The sequence below is a fragment of the Gekko japonicus genome, unplaced genomic scaffold (assembly GCF_001447785.1).
Source record: "Gekko japonicus isolate JY-2015 unplaced genomic scaffold, Gekko_japonicus_V1.1 scaffold1171, whole genome shotgun sequence".
Taxonomy (NCBI): domain Eukaryota; kingdom Metazoa; phylum Chordata; class Lepidosauria; order Squamata; family Gekkonidae; genus Gekko; species Gekko japonicus.
In genome coordinates this window covers 583,628-588,478 of record NW_015160246.1, presented here as the reverse complement: position 1 = coordinate 588,478, position 4,851 = coordinate 583,628, and the positions used below count along the sequence as shown (strand labels likewise).

Here is a 4,851-nt window from a genome sequence, read left to right as displayed (position 1 = left end):
AAAAAGAGTCAAAGTAACAAAGAGTGTGATACAGTTGACCTAAAGTACTTACAAATACCTATTTCCAAAACAGTTACAGTTTAAACAACTTCTTACTTTGTTCTTCAAATAAATCCTTTTTATTTAAGTTTACCCCAGAAGCCTGATCCATTTTTCCTCAGGAAAAAAATAGTACCTCGAATGCCTAAAACCCTCGACATACCTACCCAGATATAGAGAAAGCATAAAGGTTTGGAAATCCTTTTAAAATTTCCTGGTGGCAGCCAGATTACCCAAAGTAAAATAAAGCATAAGAACACTTTTAAAGCAAACCCAGACCTCCTAAGAGAAGAGGTCGTCACACAGCCACATCAGCCTGGCACTCTGATTGGGCTCTTCTGCATTCTCATTTTCATCACTTGTTTGTCCGTATTGCTTCAGGGTCCCCCCCCCCCAGTGTGTTCTGCTAGCTTTAGTAGTCCCAGAGGGAGTAAAACACATGTGGAAAGGAGGGGGGGAGCAATAGGGACAAACAAGTGACAAAAGTGACAGTGCAGAAGATCCTTTAACACACTATCGGCCTGATCTTACATGCATCCAAGGGCACTTTACTTAGTAGGACTTATTCTCAAGTAACTATGCACACTGTTGCATCTTCACCAAAAATTGCTTCTGAAAAAGTAAGTTCAAGATCAGAACCATAATCAGACTGCTACCAAACTTCCCGTGCAATCTTCTAATATCCTTCTTATATCCTTCTAAACCCATTGGACATAGAATTCACTGGACATAGAAGGATGAAACTCCACTTAGGGCAGTAGTGTCAGTCTTGGATTAAAAAAAGAAACTGCTTATAAGTGGAAAAGAGTAAGAGTCCAGTAGCATCTTAACGTCTAACAAAATTTGTGGTAGGGTATGAGCTTTTGTGAGTCACTGCTCACTTTGTCAGATACAGATCTTTTCTACTGCTACAGACAGACTAGCATGGCTACCCATCTTGATTTACCTATGCGGTATGTGTAATGTAACTAGAACAGCTTATACTTATCCTAAAACAGACAGACACATCTCAGCTGTGACTGTTCATTGTGTATTGAAGCATCAAAATGTCACAGTAACAAAATGTCACAGCAACAAATGTCACAGAATGAAACCACCAGTGGGTCTTTACAGTATCACCTTCCTAATTCAACTTTTTATACAAAGCAATTTCAAAGGGTGCATTGAAGATGCGCCCTAGTCTTATAGTGCATAGGAATACAATAGATGGCTGTATAATGAAAAAGAGCAACTCTATCTCTGCTAGTATTAGACAGTACTTTCTCTAACTGTTAAATATTTAACCTCTTGGGATTTTTTTTTAATGTTACATTATGGCCACACTCTGCATGTACTATTTTCCAAAGTTCGTTATCAAAATGTCACCTAGTTTCCCTTTCTTACCCAACAATAAGAAAATTCAATATTCAAAATAAAGGATTGAATCAGCATTACATAAAGTCACAACTACTGAGAGAGGAGCCCCAATGAAGTCCCTCCACTTATATTCTGGTACTGAATAGGTTCTAAGGTCAATTGTGCACATATAATCCCATCAAACAAAGGACAGGGATCAGCCTGTCACTCAGCAGCCACAGACTGAACAAGGGGATCATTTCAGCTCTCTGTCTGCTGCTAGGAGTTTCTTTTTTGACACATGCCTTGGCTGCTTGAAAATATCTGGCAACAACTAACAAAAGAAATAAAGCAACCCCATCACCTAGGTGTACCTAAAGAGATAAACTGTTTATATCTTGGACCCCTGCTCCTTCTTTCAGACTGCTCAGAAGCCTCCTGGCATCCGAAAAAGAGAGCAGTGGCAACCTCAGGTCAGATTCAGTCCAGCCAACATTAGGCTGATGCTGAGGCCAGATAGCAAAGCCAGGAAGAGAGCAAGTTGCATCAGTGCTTTTTAGGAAGCACCCTGGACTCTGATCATTCCCCCTCCACCGCCATCTGCCCTTTTACATCACCACCCGTTTAATCTTTAACTGGCGAAATGTACAGGGCACAGCATGCCTGATTTGATTACCCTTCTGGGAAGCAGAGAAGGGTCAAGCCTACAGTTTTAGACCTTGTAAGAATGTACCTTGTAAGTTTTAGTTTTACAGTTTTAGTCCTTGTAAGAATGTACCTTGTAAGAATGTCACCCTGCCAACAAAAGTCTGCATGGTCAAAGCAATGGTATTCCCAGTAGTCATGTATGGCTGCGAGAGTTGGACTATAAGGAAGGCCGAGCGCAGAAGAATAGATGGAGAAGACTCTTGAGAGTCCCTCGGACTGCAAGAATATCAAATCAGTCAATCCTAAAAGTAATCAACACTGACTCTTCCCTGGAAGGCCAGATAATGAAACTGAAGCTCAAATACTTTGGCCACCAAATGAGAAGGGAGCAGTCACTGGAGAAGACCCTGATGCTGGGAAAGATTGAAGGTCAAAGGAGACGGGGACGGCAAAGGATGAGATGGTTAGACAGTGTCATAGATGCAACAAACATGAAATTGAGCCCACTTCAGAGGACAGTGGAAGACAGGAGGGCCTGGCGGGAGCTGGTCCATGGGGTCGCGAAGAGTCGGACTCGACTGTGCAACTGAACAACAACAACAAAAGAATGTACCTTCTAGGCATGTCCACATGGAAACTCTCTGGGTTGGCCAGGCACTGTAAAGCACAACTGAAAATGCAACAAGTGTCCCTGGGAAAGAGAGACCCTTTACACCAAACAACAGAGTAGTAGTTGTTTCCTGAAGTTGCCCCAACCATCCCATGTGCAAATCTGAGCTAAACCTTCAACACCCACAGACCTACCAGGATGGGATGTGCTGCCTGATGGAATATGCTCTGAAAGCACATCCTGACTCCCTGGCATGTCCACCGCACAACCACTTCATTCACACACAGGCTCTCCTTCCAGTTTCTACTGGAGAAGCCCTATAATTTAGTATACTAGATTATGTGTGTTAATATGTTGTGTGTGTGTGTGGTAATGTAGGGTGACCTTTTGAGGACCACACAGTAATCACTGAACAATTAGTTTAGGTGTTTAAGCCAACCACTCCCTCCTCAAAATCAGGTCGGTGAAGAGTTTAAGAGAGGGTGTCTCTTCTCTTCCCGCCCTTTCCAAGCCTTCTAACCAGCGTCAGCCTTTACCATCTATGGCGTAACCAGCCGGAGATCGTTATTCTGCACTAATTAACACGGAGATCGGGTGTCTGCGGATTAAGTGTACTGTTCACCCTGCCATAGGGAGGCGGGACTGGAAGGTCTTGGTGCCAGCACTAACTACGGAAAGTGAATGCCCCCCCCCCCCCGACTAACTATTCGTGTCTCGGATTCCCCCCGTCGTTTTGCACAGCGCCCGCCATTGCGACGCCCCCTCCACAGTTCCCGCCGGCCAACTTTCCGCCCTCGTGCTTACCTTCCAGCCGGCCGAACTATTGCTGTCGCCCTTATCCTTGAAGTAGGGCACGCAGCGCACCATCCACTCGTAGATCTGGGACAAGGTGAGCCTCTTTTCCGGGGCGCTCTCGATGGCGCGGGTGATCAGGTCGGCGTAGGACAGGTTCCCCCACGCGTTGCGCCGGGACGAGCATTTCCTCGGCGCCGCAGCCGCTCCCGGTTGCTGCTGCTGCCCGCCAAGCGCGCTGGCGCCCTGGCCGGATCCCTCGGCGGGCAGCGGAGCCAGCAGGCGGGCCGTGTCCTCGGGGGCCAGGGGCTCGCTCTCCCCGCCGCCGCTAGGGAGGGCGACGGTCATGGCCGAGCCGGCCCCTTGCTCCTCGTCGTCGGCGTCGTCCTCCTCCTCCGGGATCATCGATGCGGCGTCGGCGGCCGCTTCCCCTGCGGGCTTGGCCGGGCTCGCCTGCAGCTCAGGCCTCTGCAGGGGCCACGTACAGGAGCGAGGGCGGCTCTGGGGCTCGAACTCGGGGTCTAGCTCCACGTCCAGGGGGGACAAGGGGGCGGGGGGAGACGCCTCTGCCATCTTGGCCTCCCCCCCACTCCGGAGACTCGCCTGCCGCCCGGCTGCCAGTAGGAAGAAGTGGGGCTGGAGGAGCCCGATCCGTACCCCGGTCCCGCCTCCGCGGAGCGATCAGCGAGGCTGAGCAAACATGCCACTCTCCATTAAAGGTCCGGCCGCGGCCTTCCCACCCCGCCGCTGCTGCTCCTCCTCCTCCCTTCCCCCGCCCTGAAATCACCAGCAGAATCGATTCGCCAGCCTCCAGCTCCCGGGATCCAGGTGCGCTCCTGCTTCTCCGGGTCCCGACGGCGAGCCGCGGAGGCAGCCCCCAGCTCCGCAGACTTGGCAGCGCTCTTGGCGGCGGTGTGCCGTGTGTTTGTTTATCTTTCGCCCCGTGCAGAATTGCTCCAATCTCAGCGCGCGGTATCCTTTTCAAGAGACCCCCCCCCCCGCACGCACACACACGCGCGCGCGCTCTCTCTCCCCTCGAAATCCAAAAACCGGCCAAGTCTCTTTGCTTGTTGCTTTCTTCTCCTCTCTTCTCTTGGAGCAGTCCCCGCTGATGTCTCGTCCTCCCGCCTTCCCTTCAAAGCGCCTGTTTCTCGGGAGCTGAAGTCTCAAAATGCATCCGATCGCATTTGCTACGGTTGTGCATGTCGCGCCCTCCCCTCCCCTCCCCTCCCCTCCCCTAAAAGGAAAGAACGGTTTTAAAAAAAAATGGGAAAAGCAAATCTTTTGAGCGAAGGAAGGCAGCTAGGACTCTCTTTTTTTTAAAAAAATTAAAAATCCTTCAGTGGAGAAGGGGAGAGGCTCAAAAACCAAGCACGTCAAATCACCGATCTTCCAACAGGTCCAGAAGCCCGAAGTCCTCCGCGGGG

General features: G+C 49.7%; 1 pseudogene; it reads right to left on the bottom strand.

Annotated features, from left to right (window-relative positions):
- Positions 1–3,331: 3,331 nt before the first annotated feature.
- Positions 3,332–4,605, bottom strand: LOC107112634 (annotated as a pseudogene).
- Positions 4,606–4,851: the final 246 nt, after the last annotated feature.